Source organism: Dromiciops gliroides, chromosome 6 (genome assembly GCF_019393635.1).
Source record: "Dromiciops gliroides isolate mDroGli1 chromosome 6, mDroGli1.pri, whole genome shotgun sequence".
In the NCBI taxonomy this organism is placed as follows: Eukaryota; Metazoa; Chordata; class Mammalia; order Microbiotheria; family Microbiotheriidae; genus Dromiciops; species Dromiciops gliroides.
Window position 1 is genome coordinate 158,466,338 of NC_057866.1, and position 23,736 is coordinate 158,490,073.

A 23,736-nucleotide genomic window follows, 5' to 3' on the forward strand; every position below is an offset into this window, starting at 1 on the left:
TGGGGCTGGATTTGAACTCAGGTACTCCTGAATCCAGGGCCAGTGCTTTATCCACTGTGCCACCTAGCCACCCCTGAAGTATTTTTTATACACAAAAGAGAATAGAAGAAAGAACAAAAGAAATAATAGACAAACTGGAAAGCTTTGAAAGTTATGTGTTAAATTCATTATACTTAAAAAGAAAATAAACTACATGTAATAAAGTTTTGCAGTTTTAAGGATAAGTCTTTTTCTGTTATATGGAGGTAGTGGCCACTGTTGGTGATGTTTAAAGTTGTGAAAAATGAAAGAGGTATCCCAGGATTAAAGAAATGTAAATTTTCAGATTTTCAGGAAAGGGAAGAAAATAGAATTTCTGCACCATAGATATTTAGCTTGACTTCAAGCTCTTGAGTGAATCACTTAAGAGTGAATAAATAAAAAAGAATGCACTGATTACAAGGAGGCAACATGACTCCATGAACAATAGGCCTGGACAGACTAACCTTATTTCCTTTTTCAATAAAGTTACTAAGTATCAGGGGGACAATGTAAATACAGTTTCCCTGAATTTAAGCAAGCCATTTGATACAGTATTTTATATTATTCTCATAAAGAAAATGGAGAGATACGAACTAGCTGATAATAAAATTAGATAGAATTGGTTTAATGGTAGGTCTTAGAATCCTTATTAATGATTGAATGTAAACAGGGCAGGAGGCTTCCAATGGAGTGTCCCAAGGAACTGTGCTATTTAATTTTGTGTTTAATCAGTCACTTAGATAAAACTGTAGATAGAATGCTAATTAACTCTGCAGAAAGCTGGAAGGGATACCCAACCCAATGGATAGTACACAGTAGATGCTTTAAAAATGCTCATTGATCTATTGATTAATGACAGAGTTTGGGTCCAAAAAGACCTTGACAGAGTAGAATATTGGGATAAAATTACAGCACAAAATTCCATAGAGATAAAAGTAAAGGTCTTAGCTTTGGGTTCAAAAAGTCAACTTCACAAGTACAAGATGTGAGAAGTACAGCTAGACTGTAGTTTATTGGAAAAAGGCAAAAAATGTTTTAATGAACTGAAAGCTTAATTATAAATAAGCAATGTGATATGACAGCCCCACCATGGAGGGAGGGGGAGGGGGGGAGCAGGGGTTGGGGGAAAGCTAATGTGATCTCAGGCTGCATTAAAAGAGTCATGTCTTCAGGACACTCCTTTTTAAGAAAGGCAAGGAAGGTCCAACATGTTAGGCAGAGCTCAGTGTGGTAAAGTTAAGGGAGGACATAGATGTTGCATAATAATCAGACATAAGTGGGGTCAGCTAGGTGGCACAGTGGATAAAGCACAGGCCCTGGATTCAGGAGTACCTGAGTTCAAATCCGGCCTCAGACACTTGACACATACTAGCTGCGTGACCCTGGGCAATTCACTTAACCCCCATTTCCCCGCCAAAAAAAAAAAAAGTATGAGTTCATCTAGGGACATCTAGGTGGCACAGTGGATAGAGCACTGGTCCTGGAGTCAGGAGGACCTGAGTTCAAATCCAGCCTCAGACACTTGACACATACTAACTGTGTGACCCTGGAGCAAGTCACTTAACTCCAATTGCCTCACCAAAAATAAAATAAAATAAAATAATCAGACATAGATTGCTTAGGCTCTCTGTCACTGGAAAGAATAGTCAAGTCAATGGAATAACAGTCATTTGAGAATGGAAAAGCTTCCAGAACTAGGGAGATGACAGTGCCCCTACACTCTTGTCCTGGCAAGACCACATCTGAAATATTATGGTCACTTTTCAGCCCCATAGCTTAGGGAGCCTGTTGATAAGTTCAAGACCAGAAGAGGAAACAAATGACATGTTGAAGGAGTTCAAGCCCATCTTATGTGAGGATCACTTGAAAGGTAAATTATTTCAGGTAGCTTTTCAAAATGCTGCCCCTTGACACCCTAACAAATTCCCCTACAGATGACTACACAGTGGGGATACAATTTGAGTGGTGAATCTCACCCCATTTAAGGTAAGCCAGTTCTCTTACAACAAAGATATGACACATTGTCAAACCTATAGTAATATTGGCCCGAGCTATTGGCCCAAGCTTCTATTTTGCTATCATCCCCTTCAGGAATATAGGGCATCTCTATTCCATGACAAAACATCACAGTAGGACTTTAATTGAGCAGCACAAAGTCATGCATTAGAGAGATAAAATTCATAATAAAGAAGCAGCAAGAGATGGTGGGGATGGATACCAAAAAGAATGCAGCTGGAGTTCTACCAACTCAGAGGAAGGTAGCTTCCTAGAATTATAGCTGTTGAGCAGTGTCTGCTCACTTTCTTCCCAGGGGAAAAAGGCAAAAGATATATGCTTCCTCACTCAACCCCAAAGTAGGAAAAAGCAATCTTTATTCTGACTTTGTAGTCCACCTTTTGCTCTTTGGAATAGTGTGTCACTCTATGCATCAGGTGAGTGGGATGAGTAAACTATATGGAACAAAGAACTTCCAAGATAACTCCAGGACTAAGGGTACAGAAATATGTTGCTCTAATCTACCTACCTCCCATTAGTACATATAATATAATATTAGTTGAAAGGTATAGTACATAAGGGACTGGATTTGAAGTCAGAATTTTAAATCCTCCCTCAGTAACCAACTAGGTGTATGACCTTGGACAAGTCAGTTAGCCTCTGTCAAACTCAGTTTACTCATCTATGAAATGGAGATAATAACAGCACCACCTCATAGGTTGTTGTGAAGACAAAAGTAGATTTTATATACATATATATGTATGTGTATGTGTGTATGATGTATAACTTCAAAAACCTTAAAATGCTATAGAAATATTAGGCGTTGTCATTATCATTATTTTTATTAGTTATAAATGTCCTCACATTTAAGGTGCTGTTTTTGTTGATCTTGTCTAGGATATCTAGGGAAGAAAAATGAACTGAACAGGGCAGATGAAGAACATATTTAAAAACAATCATTCTGGGGTTTAGCTACAAGACTGAATTTTACCTGTTGAAAATTAAAATGATGGATAATATTTGAGTGGATACTCTTGGCAAAAAAAATAACTTTAACATTCCTTCTCACAGATCTTGATAGAAGGTTCTTGGTCTAGTTGAGAAAGGAGTCATTGCAGTACATCTCTGTATGACTTAAGTGTCAATTGACCAGAAATACACGTATTTGGCAGTAATTTGGCTCATAAAACAATCTAGTTGTGTCAGGGTGTTGCTAATTTAAACAAGATGACTGACTATACATATGACATTTGCACATACTAATGGATTCCCCTCTTATGGCATAATAACTAAGGGCAATGCCAGAAGACACTCACATACAGTAGTAACATTACCATAACTGGCTCAGATGCCCTCCCCGAACCAAGACCACCCTGGTGCTACCCACCCATCCTTTTAAAAAAAAAGCTTCAGGAAAGAGAGTTATTTGTACCAGGGTAGGATAGAAAAAGTCCTGGATTTGGAATCAAACCATTCACTACCTGTGTGACTATAGACAAACCATTCTACTGAGACTCAGTTTCTCCATGTGAAAAAGCATATGAGTTGGTCCTGTGATGCTGTAGGAGTAGAAGTTGATTGACATGAATTATTCCGACCCAGTCATCTTCATCAGTCAAATTTTCCTGGCCATGTCATTGATCGTTTTCATTTCTTCTTTTGTGTCTTCAATGTAGTGAAAGTTTCATCTCTTGCAGGATCGTGTTTGCGTTGTCTTACTTGGTGCAGTAGAAGACGGAGGGTAGGGCACCCTTTCCATCTTTCCATTTGAGTCATTAATATATGTGGAATAGCAAATAATAAGAATGATGACAGCATGGGATTGAGTCATGCAGGCGGGAGGGAAAGGAAAACTGTGGCAATTGATATTCATTTTTCCAGATGCTGAATTCAAAGTGGAAATGGGTCCAAATCTGAATTTTAAGTCCTCATGTATCAGTAATACAAATACTGGAACAAAAAGAAAAAAAAAGGAAAAGCCAATCAAATTCAAATGAATAAATATTTAGGAGGACTATGCTGATACGATGTACCACAAAGCACTTGGAGTTAGCTCTCCCATTTACTAATTACCACTGAAAATTACTTCAATTCTCTGCACCTCCATTTCTTCATTTGTTTAAAAAAATGAGGGGTAATAAAGGGGTTAGAATTGATGTGGTAATTCAAAAACCTGTCTGGTTGGGGGTAGGAACTAATATTTCTTTCAACAACCTATTTCTTCTCTAGATATTCCGATTCCTCCTACCTAGTACCCTAGCCCTGCCTTTTCTTGCATCTCCTATAACTAGACTCCTCCATGACAGAAACTTCCAGGTTCCAAGATAATTGGTGCCTATGACAGCAAAGAAGGAAAACCAATCAGACATGTCTGAATAAGACCCCACCCCTCCCAATAAAATCCTGGACTGCTGACCACCCTGCTGACCCTATGTTGTGTGGGACACCCTAGGTATCCCTGCCCTGAACAAAGAAGAGTGATAACCTGGCATGACCTGGAGGTTTGGTCAAGAGGGCACCTCTTTTTGAATCATTGGTCCCCTTTTTCCCCCTACCATAGGCTGAAGATCACCTCATCAGGGTTTGGACATTCTTTTGCTCCCAGGTGTAGCCTACCTTTCCAGAGAGCTGGCTGTATTGTCATCTTCCAGGGGATTAGAATCCAGATGTCTCCTTACCCCTTCTCCTCATGCTCCTAGTTTAGCTCAGGCTAAACTCTCCTGAATAAAAGTCTCTTGCTTTTTTAGAATCATTGAACAGTCTGCCCTCTTCCGTGAAACCCTTGAAGATTAAAAAAGCAGGTACAATGGATGGGGACATTCAGTAATCTCTTAAGGTCCTCTCCAGCTCTGACATTTGATGACACCAGGTACTATATGGATACCAAGTGGAAAAGATGTCCCTGTCATCAAGTAATTTGTGATCTAGATGAAGAGTTTAGTTTTAGACATATTCAGATTTAGATAGGAAAATGTATTAGTATTAGTATTAGTATTAGTACTAGTATTAGTATTAGTATTATTTAGAAGCATCTTTACAATTTGAAGTGACTAGCAGACAATTCCAAAGATGGGAGTAAATTTGTAGTAGATAGATTGATAGTTTGAGTCCTGCCTCAGACATTTACAAGCTTTGTGACCCTGGGACAAGTCACTTAACATCTGTCTGCCTCAGTTTCCTCATCTGAAAAATGAAGATAGTAATAACCCCTACATTTCACAGTTGATCTGAGGGTCAAATTATATAATAAACAAAAATATTTCTCTAACTTTAAAAGTACCATGTAAATTTTAACTATTTTAAATTTTATTACTTTTTTAAATGAGAGGTCAAGTCAGGTAATGGAAGAATTGGAGTCATCCTCATAAGTATGATAGTTAAAGCTACTGGTTGGAATCAAATGTCTAAGGAAGAGACTATTTAGAGGGAGGAGAAGACAGCTGAATTCTGGTTCTGCTCACATGGAGGTGAATAGGTGAAAAGCTTTAAAAAAATCACCACCAACAAAAAATGTTTAAATAAGAGTCTGAAGTAACAACTACAGAGATGTCACCAGGTAGCACATGATTAATCTTATTAAACAATCATGTCTTAATTGAGAAGTGAATGCTACAGACAGTAGGGGCCACACAATGACAAAATTTAAAGACTGAGGGTATGCCAGATATTATCTAGTCTGACTCTATGGATAGAGCACTGAACCGGGAATCAGGAAAACCAAATTCAAATCCAACCTCAGACACTTACTAGCTACGTTACCCTGAGAAAGTCACTTAACCTTTATTTGTCTCAGTTTCTGCAAGTATAAAATAAGGATACTAACAGTACCTACCTCTCAGGATTGTTGTGAGAATCAACTGAGGTATTTGTAAAGCAATTAGCACAGTGTGTAGCACACAGTAGGTGCTATACAAATGCCTGTTTCCTTCTCTCCATTTTACAGGTGAAGAAACCAAGGCCAAGAAAGGGAGAGGCACTTGACCAAAGTCATAATGGTTGTACCTAGCTAAGATTCAAATCCAGGTCCTCTAACTCCAAATCTAGTACATTTTTCAAAGGGGGAGGATATCAGTACAGGGTGCTTTGGACTCTATCTGGTTTTTTGGCATCATGAATCAGCTGCCCCATCATCGTAGAACATCCCCTCTGACTTTGGCCAAATCTCCTATTGGTGAGCTCTTTCTGGGGCTCCATTAGGCTTCATTCCCCTTCTAGCTGTATTTCTGACTCTTAGACATAATGGCCCTACAAGACCATCTCTACTACCCCCACGAACCCAGCCCATTTCCTGCTTCCTTTTACATCTTCCTCATGAGAAAGTAAGTTTCTCCAGGGCATATTCTTTGTATTTGTAGCCCCAGCATTCAGTACACTGCTCAGAACATTGTAGATGATTGATAAATGTTTGTTGCTAAGAGTACTAAGGAAAAACATGATGGAAGGGAATGGGGAATCAGATTGGGAACTGGATGGATGGATAAAATTTCAATCAATGAAGTGGAGAGGGCAGGGAATTCCTGGCATATGGAAATGATGCAGAAAAAGCTCACCCAAAACTGCAGGTTTAGGGAGCCATGGATAAACCAGTTTGACAAGAGGGACGGGAGCACACAGGAGTGAGAGTTAAGACTAGAAAGTTTCTTAGGGACCAAATTATGAAAGACTTTGCCAGATTTTTGAAGTTTATCTTAGAGGAAATGGAGGGTAAGTCACTCAAGTTTCTTGAGCAGAAGAATGACATGATAAAGATGATATTTTAGTTGGATTGGACTGACAGTGGTAGGCAGGGTAGAATGGCATGGGGGAAATAGGATATGGGGAAATGAATGAACCAAAGTATTGAAGTGGTCTAGATGTGCTATGATATGGAAATCAACTAGGATGAAAACAGCACAAACAGAAATAAAGGGACAAACGGAAGAAATATTTTGAAGGAATAATTAATAATTGATAGGATGCAAGGTGCAATATAAATATACATATACACATACACACACATATACACATACACATATGACTGTTCTAGGGGAACAAAGATAAACAATATAGATCCTGCTTTCAATAAGTTTACAATCTAATAAAGGGGAAAGACATATATACCAATAATTCTGCTATAAAGGAGAGTAAGGTAAGTACAAAGCAGATATCCAGACCAAATGTGAGCAGAAATTTGAAGGGGGTAGTCACTGACCTTAAAGTAGTGGAGGGAGGTGTGAGGCATTGTCAGTAAAGGATTCACTGAAGAAGTGGCATCTGAAATGAGCCTTGACAGAAGAAATAATAAAAGATGTTAACATAAGAAAGGGTAAGGTGAGACCAGGAAAAAGAGGGCAGTAGTTGGCTGGATTATATAGTATCTGCATGGAAGTAGGTGATGAGGCAAATTGTGCCTCCAATAGACAGATAAGCACTGGAGCCCCAGGAGTAGAAGCATTCACACCCCCCAAAAAAAAAATTTTGTCCTGCTTCAGGGGAAGCAATTGCGGGGAAGAAGGGGACAGCCATTCCCAGCAACTGTGAACCAGCTGCTGTCCAAGGGTAAATAATCAATCAATGAATATTTATAAAACACCTACTGCTAAGGGCAGGCAAGGAAACTAGCTGGAGCAGCAAGGCAGTCTAGAGGAGAATCAGAAGGTAGCATGTGCCAAGCAAGTCATTCCACCACTACCACTGGAGCCATCATCTGCTTTCAAATCCTGATGGAGACAGCCAAGAGTCCTGGGAGTACCACTGATCCAGGCCAGTCCCCTCAGCCATCCTCCTAGAAAGAAACCCCAGTAGAGATGTAGCCTGATAACTGCTCCTGAAGGTGTCAAAGTCACTGCTACTGAACTCCCAGAAACAAATTGTTTGCCACAAAAATCCTTGGCACCCATCAAATGGTTCAACATCAGATCTCAATGTGATTTTATCAGTGGAAATCCCATTTTCAAAAGAAGCATTACCATCTGCTTAGTTGCTGAACTCTAAGGACTGTGGGACTTTTCTATGTGCCCTGTAGCTGAAGACTTCCATTTGTGTTATCTCTCCCATTAGAATGTGATCTTCTTGAGGCCAGGGACTGTCTGGCTTTTCAATTTTTGTCACTTAGTACAGTGCTTTTCACTTAGTAAGTACGTAATAAATGCTTTATTCATTTATTCCTTTGTCATGGGGTGCAGAGCACCCCAGAAATTCTCTGGGGCACATCAAGGAACCTTCTCCTTGAGAAACTAAACCAGAGGACAGATAATGCCTAGAGAGATAAGCTGAACCAAATCAGACTGAGCTAGCTTGGGATTCCTACCCTTCATTCTGGACTCCCTTACCCTGGGGAGATAAATTTGGTTGTGGCTGCAGCCTTTGTGTTCTGAAGAGGGATCCATAGCCACCCCTCACCCAATTCCCCCAACTACCACCAGTGGGAGATGGTCCTCTCTCACTAAAGAAACTTTTCACTGGCAGATGGTCCACCCCCATAAGTCCTCTATAAAAGTACCTTCCAGTCTCCTGTTCGAGGAGATTTGGTACCTCTGAGCCATGTGCTTTGTGCCTGTCTCCCCATGAGAAGTCTAAGGATTTCTTTCATGGTTTCCCTCCCCCCACCCTTCCCTTCCCTTGCTCCTAAATAAACTATCACCTTATTCTAACTACTTTTGTGTGCAAGAGGGTGTAATTCTTTAAAGAGGAATTCCCAAGAACCCCAACTCCTACCCCAAACCCGTAACCAACTTCCCCCATATCACCTTCCTAGTTTGAGAACCTGGAGGACAGCCAGTACAGTGGCACCACTAACAGAAATGGGAGAGAAAAAGAAAGGGAAAGAAAATTCAGTTTGGGAGTTATTGGATTGAAGACAAGACACATGAATAGAAGTATCTAACACGTGTCCCTGGTGGGGATTAGGGTGAAGCAGAGTTATCAAGTCTGATGAGAGATGTGGACGTCATCTTCAAAGAGGTGATAGGCCAAGCCCTTCTGGGAGAGGCAACAAAACAACAAAGTATCCAGTGGAGTAGAGAGAGTGTAGAATTCAGAAAGAAGAGAGCCGAAGACTAACACTGCCCATGTTTAGCAAACAGGAGAAGGGAAAAGAGCAAGTTAGCTCTCTAGAACTGAGACGGTAAAGGCAAGGAAGTAGGAAAATAACTTGCAAAGCTAAGGTGGAGAGAGCTACATTTGCTTGTAAGTTTTCTCTCATCATGTCCTTTTTGCCATTCTGTATAAATCCATCCAACCTCCTCTTACTATTATAAGATATTCAAAGGGGGGAAAGAATATCCCCCTTGATCTCTCCCATTCTTACTTGTCTAGTACAGGACTCTGTATGAGGTAGGTATATAATATGAAACACACCTACCCAGCACTGAGTCATTCCAAAAAGTTCTGTCTCATTACTTTAATGTCACCTTTGTTGTTTATAGACTGTTAAGTAGGACAGGATATTGCATCCTTTTGTCACCTGCTAATTGTGATGGTGAAAGACTTTTTGCTTTGCTTTCAATTACCTAAAATGCTAATGAAGGGAAAGTTTTAGACCAATATCTTTCAGTTATGCTTTGTCATGAGCCTGGGGTCATTACCCATCAAAAGTAGATTCTTATGTTGACCTGAGAAGGTAAGATCACAACCGTGGCAGACCTATACAGGCAGGCAAAGCTCATGGGGCCCCCGCCAAGGAATTGAACACACAGGTAGGAAGAATGAATCTGCCACATTCCTGATCCTAGGAAGAAAATTCCCAGGCAACCACACAAATTTACACATGAGGGTGCACAGGAATGAAAGACAATTACCACTGAGTTTGAAGCATTTCCTTGTGTTCCAAACCACTTCTCACTTTCATATGTATGTACGTGTGTACAAAAACAGACAAACATATATATATATATATATATATATATATATATATATATGTGTGTGTGTGTGTGTGTGTGTGTGTAATACAGGGTGTTTAAATTAAACTAAGTTTTAATAGTTTAAAACTGCATTAAGACTTTGCGGACATCCTGTATATCTCATTTCTTATGAGACATGCAATTTATTATTTTATTTTATTTTATTTCACCTTCCCCAAGATCATCAGCTTCAGCAAGGGCTCTGATGGCCTGAAAAAGGCCCACATTCTTACCCTGACTCCAGGAAGGATTGGAAGAACCTTGGTCTCAACAATAAACAATAGTTGTGCTCACCCATTGGGTTCCCAGATCACAATTCCCTGACCAATAGACATTTTGTGAATGTGAGAATACAAGGCTCCCATGGCCATAGCTTTGTTTGTGGTCAAAGGCACAGCACCTGATTTCAGGTCAGCTTGGAGAATCAGGGCAGTGTGGGAAAATAAACCCTAGGATCTGGTGCCAGGTGATCAGCTCTTGCATGAGTCTTGACTTTGCTCCTCATTAGCTATTCTTTGACACTTCACTGGAACTTTGGGGAGTCCAAACCTATGAGACAGAAATGAAAAGACAACCTAAAACAATGTAGAAGGTGATAGTACATAAATAGTTTGAGAGTGCAGAGGGAGAGTGGACCTGTAGATGGGGGCATCAGGGAAAGCTTCATGGAAAAAATAAGTATTTGAGCTGGGTCTTTAAGGATGTATGGGATTTCAAAAAGTAGAGATGGGGTTGGTATAGGGAAGGGCAAAAACATTGCAAGAATAAAGAACAGCATTATTCCAACATTTATATTAGTTTGCAGTTTGTGTATTTTACCTACACTATCTTCATCTGGTGCCTACAATAGTCCTGTGAAGTAGGGAAAGCATTATTGTTGCCATTTTGTTATATGAATTGACATCTCTATTTCATCTGGTTTTTTAAAGTATATAATAAATTCCATACATTATTTTCAAAATTGTCCTGCTTGTCTGTACTTTCTCTTTTTTCTTTTTTTTTTTTTTTTAGTGAGGCAATTGGGGTTAAGTGACTTGCCCAGGGTCACACAGCTAGTAAGTGTTAAGTGTCTGAGGCCGGATTTGAACTCAGGTACTCCTGAATCCAGGGCCAGTGCTCTATCCACTGCGCCACCTAGCTGCCCCTTGTCTGTACTTTCTTCTGAACTTCTTTCTGTTTTCTTCTGTTCATTTTAAATGTTTCTTTGTCCCTCTCCCTCCCTTCTTCTGTCTCTCCTTTATATTGATCTCAATCCCTTCCCTGCACTGCCAATCCTTTTTATCCCCTTCCCCCATTAAAAGAGAAAAAAGAAATAACCCTCATAAAAATCAGCAGAGTCAAGCAAAACAAATCCACATAGTGGATGTGTTACACAAAAAATAAATGAATAAAAGGTATGTTTCTTTTTTTTTTAACTTGAGTCCTTCTCCTCTCTATCAATATTGTTGCCATTTTAAAGATGGTGAAACTGAGGCTCAGAGATTAGGTGACTTGCCCCAGCGTCACCCAGCTAGAAGAGCCACAGATAAGGAAGGCATCAGCATCCAATCCCTCCAGACCAGAATTCCATCAATCAAAGTCAAGGTGGGAAGAAGGGGTCAGGTTGCTGAAGTCTTACAAAGGCATACCTCAGTGATATATATATATATATGTCTTTATACATACACACACACACACATATATATATATAGTTATATTATGTCTTTATACATATAGTTTATACATAGCTTATTTGCATGTTATCTCCCCCATTGAGCTAAGCTCCTTGAGAACAGGGCCTTTGTACCAGCAACACTTCACACAGTGCTTGGCATGCAGCAGGTGCTTAATAAATTCTTGGACAGTTTTGAGCTCTTCTGAACCCTCTACAATCTGCCTTCTAACCTCAGCAGTCAACTGAAACTGTTCTCTCCAATGTTATTCATGATATAGTATCTGCCAATTCAAATGGCCTTTTCTCATTCCTCATCCTTCTTGTCCTCTCTACAGTATGTGACATTTGCACTTTCTTCCTAGATACTCTTTCCTCTCTTGGTTTACTGTGGGTTTCCCAAAGGCTCAGCCCTGGCTATTGTCTTTCCTCCCTTCCTCTTGGTGACCTCTTTGATTCCAGTGGGCTTAATTGTCATCTCTATGCAAATAACTCCCAGATTGGTGTACCTAAGCCCCAGTAATGCATCACCAACCACCTATTTTGGACATTTCGATCTGGAGGTGCTAGAGGCTTCTCCAACTCAAAATGTCAAAAACAGAACTCAATCTCTTTTCTACAAAATCCACTTATCTTTCGAATTCTTCTATTTCTATCAAAGTTGCCACCATCCTTCCAGTCACCCAGGTTTAAAACTTGAGTGTCACTCTTCACTACCTCCTCTCACTCATTCCACAAAGCCAATGAGTTGCAAGATCTCATTTCTAACTTTATAACTTGTATCTGACCTTTGCTCTCCATTGACAAAATGACCACCCAAACTGAAGTCTTCTTCATTAACCTTTCATCTGTACTATTGCAAGAGTATCCTATCTCTACTGTAATTCATCCCCTGCACAGCCACTGAAGTGATTTTCCTAAAGTGCAGATAGGTGGTGCTATGAATAGAGCATTGGCTTTTGAATCAGGAAGACTCACTTTCATGAGTTCAAATCCAGCCCCAGAAATTTACTAGATGTGTTACTCTGGGCAAGTAATTTAACTCTGTCTGCTTCAGTTTCTTCATCTGTAAAATAAGCCTGAGAAGGAAATGGCAAACCACTCCAGTATTTTTACCAAGAAAACCCCAAATGTGGTGACAAAGAGTCAGGCATAACAGAAACAACTCAACAACAAGAACAAACCATGTCACTCCCTACTCAATAAACTCTAGTGGCTTCCTAGTACCTCTCGGCTCAAGTATATTCCTCTGGTTGTCATTTAAATATTTTCACAACATGATTCCATCCTACCTTTTTGCCTTATTGAATATTACTTTCCTCCATGCACTTTATAATTCAATCAAAGTGACCTTCAAACACAATGGCACATCTTCATAGCCTTTGGGCTATCCCACATACTTGGAACACACAAACCTCCTCCCCCAACCTCTTAGAAACTCTGGTTCCCTTCAAGATTCAGGGCATGGTTTCTTCACCTGCAAGTACCTTCCCCAAGTCTCAAGGTTACTTTATATCTATTTTTGTATATGCTTATATATATGTATATGATCTCACCATTAGACTGAATGAATGAAAAAACATTCAGTAACCAGTTCCTATGTGCCAAATACTATCTCTGTAACATAAGCTTCTTGAAAGCAGGTACTGTTTTGTTTTTGTCTTAGCAACCCCATCACTTAGCACAATGCCAAGCACAAAATAGGTGCTTGATAAGTACTGACTTGCTTACTTGGTTGGTTTCTCCAATGTTTAGCATCCCAGGGATAGGATCAGAGAAATAAATTAGATGTTAGCTAATCCTGGAGATTAGTAAGGTAGGAATAGCAGGAATACGTATGGATTTTAGGATTGTGGCAAATATTTTCCTGAAGAGGCTGATGATAGAGTAGAGGTTGGAGAGGTAGGCAAGTGAAGACAGACTAGGAGTGATAGATTGAGAGAAAAGATAAGATCAAAAATACAGAGGTCATAAGTGTCTCCCATTGGGGCTATAATGTCATGAGATATATTTACAAAAGGGAAGTTCCAGAACTGGTTTTGAATAAAATTGAAAAAAGCCCACAATCTCCTCGGGGGACTAGTTCAAAAGACAATTATACTTTGAAAATTGTTTTGGTATATACTTCAATATATCAAGGATAGGTTATTTTGTTGAGATAGGTACTCCTTCATATTTTTTAAATCATAAAAGTATTTTATTATTTTCTAGTTACATGTAAAGATAATTTTCAACATTTGTTTTCATAAGATTTTTAGTTTCAAATTTTTCTCCCTCCCTTCCCTCCCCTCTCCCAAAGACAGCAAGCAATCTAATATAGGTTATATATGCACCATCACATTAAACATATTTCTGCATTACTCATATTGTGAAAGAAGAATCAGAACAAAAGGGAAAAACCTCAAAATAGAAAAAATATATAGAAACAGTATGGTTCAATCTGCATTAAGAATCCACATTTCTTTTTTCTGGATATGGAAAACATTTTACATCATGAATCCTTTGGAATTGTCTTGGATTATTGTATTGTTGAGAAGAGCTAAGTCTATCTCAGTAGATCATCATACAATTTTTATTGTGTACAATGTTCTCCTGGTTCTGCTCACTTCACTCAGCATCAGTCCACATAAGTCTTTCCAGGTTTTTCTGAAATCTGCTGCTCATTATTTCTTATAGCACAATAGTATTCTATTACATTCACATACCACAACTTGTTCAGCCATCCCCCAATTAATGGGCATTCCCTCAATTTCCAGTTCTTTGCCACCACAAAGAGGGCTGCTATACAAATTTTTGTACATGTGGATCCTTTTCCCTTTTTTGTGATCTCTTTGGGGTACAAACCTAGTAGTGGTATTACTGGGTCAAATGATATGCACAGTCCTCCATATTTTTAATATCAAAAGTCCCCTATACATCATGAGTTACTCTTCATGAGTTACTATACATCATGAGTTACTTAGTTCCTAGAGGTCCACCTCCTGGTGCTCACCCTTTCTGAATTCAACTAGGTTGCTTTTTTGTCAGTAACCATAACCTGCTAGAGTCTGCATGCCACTAGCACAGGGTTCAAGAGTCCAGGGACAGCTTCCTGCATGCATAATGCAGCATTATAGGAAGATTTTAGTGGAAGAAGTTCTGGTATATGTTGTTAAAACTTCAGTCTCTACTACATTGGTTGGATATATTTTTGAGGTTTTAATAAGGTCGAAATGATACAAAAGCAATTAAAGAACATAGTTATTCAGAAAATGTACTGAGTGTGTTCAGAGACATTACTATTCTTCTTTCAACAAACAACTCTAAATCTAAGAACCCTTTATGATGCATAAAGTGCAGAGGTAGGTACAAGGATACATAGAAAACTTATAAAAGATATGATCAATGCCCTCATAGGGTTTACAATTGAGTAGGAAATAAATATACCATGTAGAAGAGGACACATACAATTATGGAGCCCCTTTGCATCCCAGATTGGATGTGAGGTGTTTTAGGTCATTATAATTACACAAATATGATTCAAGTTACCATTCAATGTATCCTCTACCAAAAGATGAGGCAGGATCCATAAATAAAATAGCAAAACATTTAATTTAGATAGAATGACTAAGTAAATAACAGAAAAATCAAGCAATAGAATCCCTTACTATTGATGAAGGAATACAATTTTCCACATATTCCCATGTCCTCAGGGAAGTGAATATTCCCCAGAAAACTCATGATTCAAGAGGTAGGTAAAGTTACATTGCAGCCAGGCCATCTCTAATAGATGTCTCCCAACGATCAACTATGATTGCTGCTTCTCAGTCTGTCTCCCATTGCTCATTTGGTGTAGTCCCAGAGCTACGCTAGTTACTAACACTTCATTCTACCTCAATGATCATAATCTGCTGAAGCTCTATCTTCTTCCAATCCTTCCTGCCTCCAAAGTTTTATGTTTCCTACCATGCTGCTGTTTCCATTTGCTGGAACTGTCACTTATTTCCACTGATTTGGGGAAGGGTGTGGGTAGTGGATTGGGAGAAAGGGGAGTATTATAGCTCTTTTGTGAGTCTGCCAATAAACAAGTAACAAGCACAGTTCTTCTGTAGAAAAGGAAGACCTAGTCACTCCCAGTTAACTAAATAAAGGGTCTCATCCGTCAAGTACCTTTTTCCTATTCACCTCCCTCATATAGAAAATTTTCCAGTCCTCCTTATAGGCACACACACACACACAGAACAACATACACAGTATCACATAAGAGGTACATAAGGGAGGTTTGACCAGAGAGTTAAGTGACATCCCAGAGGGACTAATCCATTATGACTATGGGAATCAAAAGAGTCTTGATAAAAAGAGGCAGTATTTGGGAATTAATCAGTGGCTAAGAGTTAAACAAGCAAGGTGAGAAAGCCTTTCCAGATATAGGAAATAGGTTAAGTATAAAGAGGACAGAATAAATGGAAGATCTAAGTAGTATTTTGGCAAGAACATAAAAATATGGAGGGGGACAGTATGAAATAAAGCTGACAATATTTCATGGACCCCGATTGTAGAAAATTTTAAGTGCCCAAGTAAAGAATTTAAGCAATACAAAATAACTATAGGGTTTAAGCAAAAGAGAGAGTGACATGAAAAGATCTGTGAAAGAAAAGAAAGTCACATGAAGGATAAATTGGAGCAAAGAGGGAGGGAAGGCACGAATGATGGCCTGTTGTTGGGTGGTTTGGGTTTGTTTGCAGAAAAAAGCATCATTCTCTGTGCAAAGGAAAACACATCCAGAGCAAGCACAAGCAGGCTCTGGCTGGTGCCCATACGGAAAGACTTTGCTTTAAATAGATGACTTTCGTGATTCCAAATCTTTGATCCAACACAGTCATTTTGGCTGATCTGGGCAGCACATTAATTTCTCCTTAGAAGTCATTGACCTCCAAGGAGCTTCATGTGTGGACAAGATATCCAGGAGGGAAGGGGGCTAAAATCTGGAGCAGCAGACAGGCATTCCCTGCCTTCTCTCTTGGTTTTCTTCATTGTTTGCATAGCAGAGAGTTTGTTCCATCCAGCCCAGAAAATATTTTGTTTATTCCATTTCCTGCAATATGGCCAGAGGTTGAAATTAAGGGAGCAAAGCATTCTCAGAAAATGCATGTGGGGTTTCTCTTAACCTGGAACATTTGAAAAATACTTGGAGAGGTATGGCAAAATACAAATTACTCTCAGTTAGCATAGTGCTTCCTTCCTCAGTGACCCAGTGAGGAAAGGGGATTTTTTTTCCATTTTGTACTTTAACGATGCTAAGAAGCAGACTAGATTAATAAGAAGAGCATTGGACTTGACTCAGAAAGAGCTGTGTTCAAATCCTGGTTGTCACTTAAGAAGCAGTATCTTTATGGGCAAATCGCCTTGCTTCTCTGACTCTATTTCTCCATTGGTAAAATGGGAATAACATATCTTTAGGACCTACCTCAGAGACTTGTTGAGAGGTTCAAAGGAATTAGTATATGTAAAGTATTTTGTACATTTTAAACATTATACAAGAGTCAGCTATAGTTCTTTTTATTATGATGATGAAGTTATAAAGTACCCCCAAGGGTTTTCCTCCTGGTCTTTAAGACTAGCCCGGTCTCTCTGAAAATTTGGATAGCAATTTAAATACTACGTTTTAAATGTATTATTCTGGTATCAAAAATGAGAAGCCATGTGTTATCTCTTAGTGGCTCCTTCTAATAGTCAGGAGGTTCAGTCAAGCTCAATTCAAATGTTATTTAAAGACCACTGGCCACTTTATATCTCTCTGTATATGGGCATATAAACTCTGTTTTCTAAGACAGGCATTGGTAGCAATGTAGCCTGAGATCAGATTAGCTAGGTAGCATAGTGGAAAAAAATGATAAGCCTCAAGTCAGAAAGACAGGAGTTCAAATCTGACTTTAGATTCTGCCTGGCTGGATAATTCTGACCAAATCACTTAATTGTCAGTGTCCTCATTTTTAAAATGTAGAATAATAACACCTGCCTTCCTATATACTTGTAAGGATAAAATGAGATAATATTTGAAAAGTCCTATATAAATGGTATTATTAGACATATAAAACTGATCATGATCGTGAATATATTTGGTAAAGAGATGAGCCTGAAGAGATATTTATCTTACTTAGTTCTTTTTTTGACCAAGACTGAGACATATTTTGCTATGTGAATTCCCCTTTTAGGTCAGTCAGTCAGTCAGTCAATCAGTCAACCAGAATTTAGGTATTTACAATGTTCACTGTGTTAAACACTAGGGACTCAGCACTTTATCATTTTTTTTCCTTTTTTTTTTTTTTCCTAGGCAATGCGAGTTAAGTGACTTGGCCAGTGTGAGACAGCTACTAAGTGTCAAGTGCCTGAGGCTGGATTTGAATTCAGGTACTCCTGAAAGCAGAGCTTGTGCTTTATCCACCTAGCTGCCCCAAGCACTCTATCTTCTGTACCACCTAGTTGCCTCATGGCAAATATGAGACCAAGGAATTTAAGTACTATAATATTAATATTTTAGTTGTTTTAAAAAGAAAAAGGAAATGAAAAAGTGTTACAAAGGGTTTTTTTTTAAAAAAGATAAAGTTTAAAAGATAAAAGAGATAGGGAAGAGAGAAGAGTATATCCAGTGCAGGAGTGATGGCCTAGAAATTAACTGGGGGTTGGAGGAATGGAAGTCGTGATGAGAACGGATTCAGAATCAGCAGGCATAGGAAAAGATGGAATGATAAAAGATTACAATCAGACAATGGTATTTTAGATTTCATGAACATGGAAGTGAGAGGAAGGAAATTAGCATTTATATAGCTCCTACTATGTGCTAGGCACTGTGTTAGGTGCTTTTTACAAATATTTCATTTGATATAATTACTCTCAGAGGTAAGTGCTATTGTTACCTTCATTTTACAGTTTAGGAAACTGAGGCAAGCAGAGGTTAAAGTAACTCTAATAAGGTTACAGTGTCTGAGGCCAGATTTGAACTCACTTCTTTCTAAATCCAAGATCAGGATTCCATCCATTGTGCTGCCTCTGGTGATGGCTAGGTCAAGGGTGTGGCCAGCTCTGGGTGTAGCAGAGCTAGAACTAAGGAGTAGGCAATGAGAATTGAGTATATTGAGGAAATGAGGCATTAGGGCATTTGAAGTGCTATCAATGTATATGTTGACATTCCCTAGTATAACAGAAGGGGATGGGAAGAAGAGAAAATCTGTGAGTTAAGCACTGAATTCATTGAGGAAGAAAGGAGAATGTCCTGGGGATCTATAGGTAATAGCCACCAAGTTCAATATTGGTTGATGAATTCAGATAGTGTGGACCTGAGAGAAGTTACTTTAGTGAAGGTGGTTGCAAGAGAGCCTGGAAATAGTGGCAAGGAGCATTCTGACTTCCCCACTAGGTGGACTGGAAAGTGGTGAGAGAGGCAGGGTCATTGAAAGGGAGCCATGTCTCAGTAAGGGCCAGGATTTAGAAAGAATGAGAATGGAAAAAGTTTATGATGACAAGAGTTTGTTAATTATAGAGCAGGTATTCCAAAGGGCACAGCCAAGGAAGCAGGCAGCTCTGGTGGGAGCAGGGAGGTGGGAGTGAGTTGGAAAGGTGACAAGTTGAGGATGGGGTTTGTCCATTGTCAAATAGGGATGGGGGAGGTGTCATTTCAGTGAAGAGTATAAAAGTGGATGAGTGTGTGTGTGTGTGTGTGTGTGTGTGTGTGTGTGTGTGTGTGTGTGTGTGTGTGTAAAACCACTGAGCTGTGAGTCTAGGGAGAGGATCAATGGTTTGAGAAAAATTCCTTGAGGAAAGCATGAGAATGGACTGAGGTCCTCCTTTGTGGTTTAGCTTCCTGGAAAATGGAGAGTTTTGTCTTGTGATATACCCAAAGAGAGCTCCTTCACAGCAAGAAGGAGAACATGGGGGCAGCTAGGTGGCACAGTGGATGGAGCACTGGCCTTGGAGTCAGGAGGACCTGGGTTCAGATCCGGCCTCAGACACTTGACACTTACTAGATGTGTGACCCTGGGCAAGTCACTTAACCCTAATTGCCTCACCAAAAACAAAAATGACAACAACCAAAAAAAAGAAGGAGAACATGAAAGCCTAGTCAGGAGGCCAAAGTATCTTGCTTTCTCTTGAGAATGCCCTAGCAAGGCAAGAGATAAAAGCAATGCTATCTGCAGGGCAGCCCATCACTGGAAAAGTCCCAGTTGGGAGGTAGACAGTAAATCACACCCCCCCCCCAAGGTGTGGGGCAGGGGATATCCAGGTAAGCCCACAGGGGCCCTGGGAATCTTGCCCCAGGGCGTGCACAGTTTTGTCCCAGGACTAAAAGCAGCCCTACTTCAGAGTCCATTTGGAAGAAGTTGGTTGGAGTTCCAGGGGATTTTAAGAAGTTTCCTCCATTTTCATCAGGCAAGCTAGTATTGCTGAAGCAGAAAGGAACACTGAAAGAAAGAAAAGAGGCGACATGCCCCAGGCAAGTCAAACCACCACATCACCTTAAGCATCATCTCCCCTTAGAAGCTGTTGGACACAGCTCAGAACCCTAAAACAAAGAGCCTTCAGAATCAGATTGTTTGCAGCTCAGGACTCACATTCTTCATCCTAGGAAGTCACAGCTACTAATGGCCCAGAAAAGAAAGTTCCTCCCATGAAAGTAGCCTTGGCATTGTCAAGGAATTCAACGTCAGAAACCCATTTGATTTTATCAGTGGAAATGATATTAAATAAAAGGCATTACCATCTGTTTTGCTGTTGTACCCAAAGGACTATGGGATTTTCCATCTGACTTGCAGCTGAAATTTTCCATATGCACTGTCTCCTCTGTTAGAATGGGAACTTCTGGAGAGCAAGAATTATTTACCTTTTCTATGTCTTTGCCATTTTATTTGATCTCCAAAGTCCCCTCCAGCTTTTTAGTCAGCAAAAATGCTAGATTAAGGAGTCAGAAGAACCCAACTAATACTTATTTCCTACATTATGTTGGTAAAATCATCTCATCTCTCTTGAGGAAAGGAAAGAGGGAGAAAGGGAGGGAGGGAGGAAAAAAGGAAGGAAGGAAGGAAGGAAGGAAGGAAGGAAGGAAGGAAGGAAGGAAGGAAGGAAGGAAGGGAGAGAAAGAGAGAGAGAGAAGAGAAGAGAAGAGAAGAGAAGAGAAGAGAAGAGAAGAGAAGAGAAGAGTTTAAGCTAGATGATTATTCCTAATGTCTCCTTCAGTTCTAAATTCTGTGATGCTACTTTGTGCTTTTGGTAAAAGTAACTTCAGGCATTCCCTAAAGCTCCTGGGCACCAAGACTTTAGGACTTTCTTCAGAGTTTGTAGGTTAAAAACAATGACAATAAAACTTTGATAAAAACAAAATCCTCTTTTAGTCAAAAACATTTTCTAACATTATACAAAATGTTTTTCAACATTTTATTTAACATATATTTTAAGATTTAAATCCAACACAATCTATTAATAAGAACCTATGATTTGCAAAGTTGTGAAAAATTCAGAAAATACACAATTTTAATTGATAACTTACTTGAAAAATATAAAATGAAAGAAAAGAAATTTGAGAAAAAGTTGAAACCATTCAAGGAAATTCAAAATCTCAATAATAAAATCTGTTTTTCCAAATTATACAAGAATAGTAGAAGTACATATTAATTATAACAATAAATGCAATGAGGGATATCTAGAGAGCAAAGAAGAAAGGAAATAAAAAGAAAAATAAAACCATAGTATATTATATTTAGTAAATTATACTGTACTATAAAGTATGTAGTCATAACACATTAAACCAAATTAGTCTTCAAATGACACATTAGATTTTATAAAACCATGAGCCACATGTATGTAAAAGTGCTTTTATCTCCTTTATCATTTTGAAATTAAAAGAACAACTCTTTAAAACCTAACATTTTTCTTTTGGATTACATAAAGATCTCCTTAATTGTCAGATCTATGGAACTCCTAGGTAAGTAACAAATCCAAAGGGATGAAGCCAAAAACAGTGAAAGCATCCTCGACATTCACAAGGAGGTGCCAACAAGATGAGCCAGAAGCTGACACAGTACTTCAAGGAGAGTTCCAGAAATAAAATCAGATTCAGCCCAAGAATTCTTAAGGAAAGGCCATGAAATTATTATGGTGACTCTGCATAAATAAACACTCATTTACTCTACCACCAAAGTAGTAACAATGAGAGTAGAAGGGAGAGATTTCATATTTGGCCTTTATGTATCAGCCCATGTACTTTTTTTTTTCTTTTTGGGGGGAGCAATGAGGGTTAAGTGACTTGCTCAGCTAGTAAGTGTCAAGTGTCTGAGGCCAGATTTGAACTCAGGTCCTCCTGAATCCAGGGCCAGTGCTTTATCTACTGCACCACCTAGCTGCCCCCAAGTCCATACATTCTTCATCACTAACAGGAAATTCTGTGCCTGTGAGTTTGGAGGGGTACGTCAATATATGGTGGTACACTCACTGCAGTGTATGAACAATGAGCTTAAAACCCATACCTTGGTGACAACTAGTATGTAGAGTGTCCTAGAAGATTGGTTTAAATTCCATAGATACTAGCTGTGTAACCCTGACCAAGTCTCTTAACCTCCCAGTGGCCCAACCATCTCTTTAAGACTGTAAATTCCAGAACAGTTTCCATCTTCATTGGTAGAAAGTGTTTCCTCATTGGAAGCTCCTTACATGAATGAAATCACAGGTTTATTTTTACAAACTATTTGACTATGAGTAAATAAATTCACCTCCTTAAGCCTTATTCTTCATCTGCAAATGGGGATAACAAAATAAGTGGCATTTATATAACACTTCAAGGTTTCCAGAGTGCTTTACAACTATGATCTCACTTTGTCCTCATAACAACCCTGAGAGGATGGTCCTATTATTATCCCCATTTTACAGTTGAGGAAATGGAGGAAAAGCAAAGTTAAATTACTTGCCCAGGATCTGAAGTAGGTTCTTCCTGCCTCCAGGTCCAGCACTCGATCTGCTGTAGCATCTAGCTTTCAGGAAGGCTGTAAGGTTCAAATGAGATGTCATCCTTCTGCAAACCTCAAAGTGCCAAATAAATGAGTAACAACATGGCATAGTGAAGAAAGAGCTGACCTTGGAGCCAGGAAAACCTGTATTGAAATCCCATTTCTGGGGTGGCTAGATGGCACAGTGGATAAAGCACCTGCCCTGGATTCAGGCAGACCTGAGTTCAAATCCAGCCTCAGACACTTGACACTTACTAGCTGTGTGACCCTGGGCAAGTCACTTAACCCTCAATTCCCTATAAAAAAACCCATTTCTGACACATAATGACTGAGTTACCCTGGGTAAACTACCTAACTTCTCAATGCCGTGGGCAACCCTCTAACCTGAGAAGCTAGGGAATCACTACCATCTGCCCTGCTACAGGGGATTTTCTTCCTAGCAACTTCTTACACTTGTGAAATCACAGGTCCAGCTGGGAGAGAGAAAAGGGATTATAAAAATATTAGCCACAGTAGAGATATGGAAAGATGTGAACTCAAAAGATCAAACACAGAATCAAAAATGAAAGCTCCTGAGAAATTAGGGTTTAAGATAATCCAGACCCACATTTATATATGACTAAGTTATGACTGGTATTATTCCAGCCCTGTGAGAGAGATGGTACAAATATTATTATTGTCATGTTACCAATGGGGAAACTGAGGCTCAAAGAGCTAATGTCCTCCCATGATCATGCAGACAAAGTCAGAGTCAGGATCCCACCCTGGGGTCTCTTGCTCCAAGTGCAGTTCTTTCAGCAACATGGCCTGAAATTTCTCTACATGCCAAGAAAACTAGAGGAACCTCTGCTTTAGTTACACACAGTCCCACCACGGGAATGAACAAGAGAAAAGAGAGGAAAAGCAATGTCAACGAGGCTGGAAGACTTGGATGAAAAGTCATCCTCAACCCACATAATCAGAATCACACGCAGGGAATGTGAACAGCTAATCGTGTCCTGCCTGAGTTGAAGAAAGAGCAAATTCCAATGTTACAAGAAATTAGGCGAAGCTGACTTGCAAACTTTTAAAACTTAATGCTGAATGCACTCAAGGCCCATGATCTCATTTTCTCCTTGACCCATTATACAAAGGCACATCCTTTAGAGAAGGTTTCCTTTCCCTTGCAGTAGGGGCGTCAGAGTATATGTGTGACAGGGCGGGGGGGAGGGGGGGA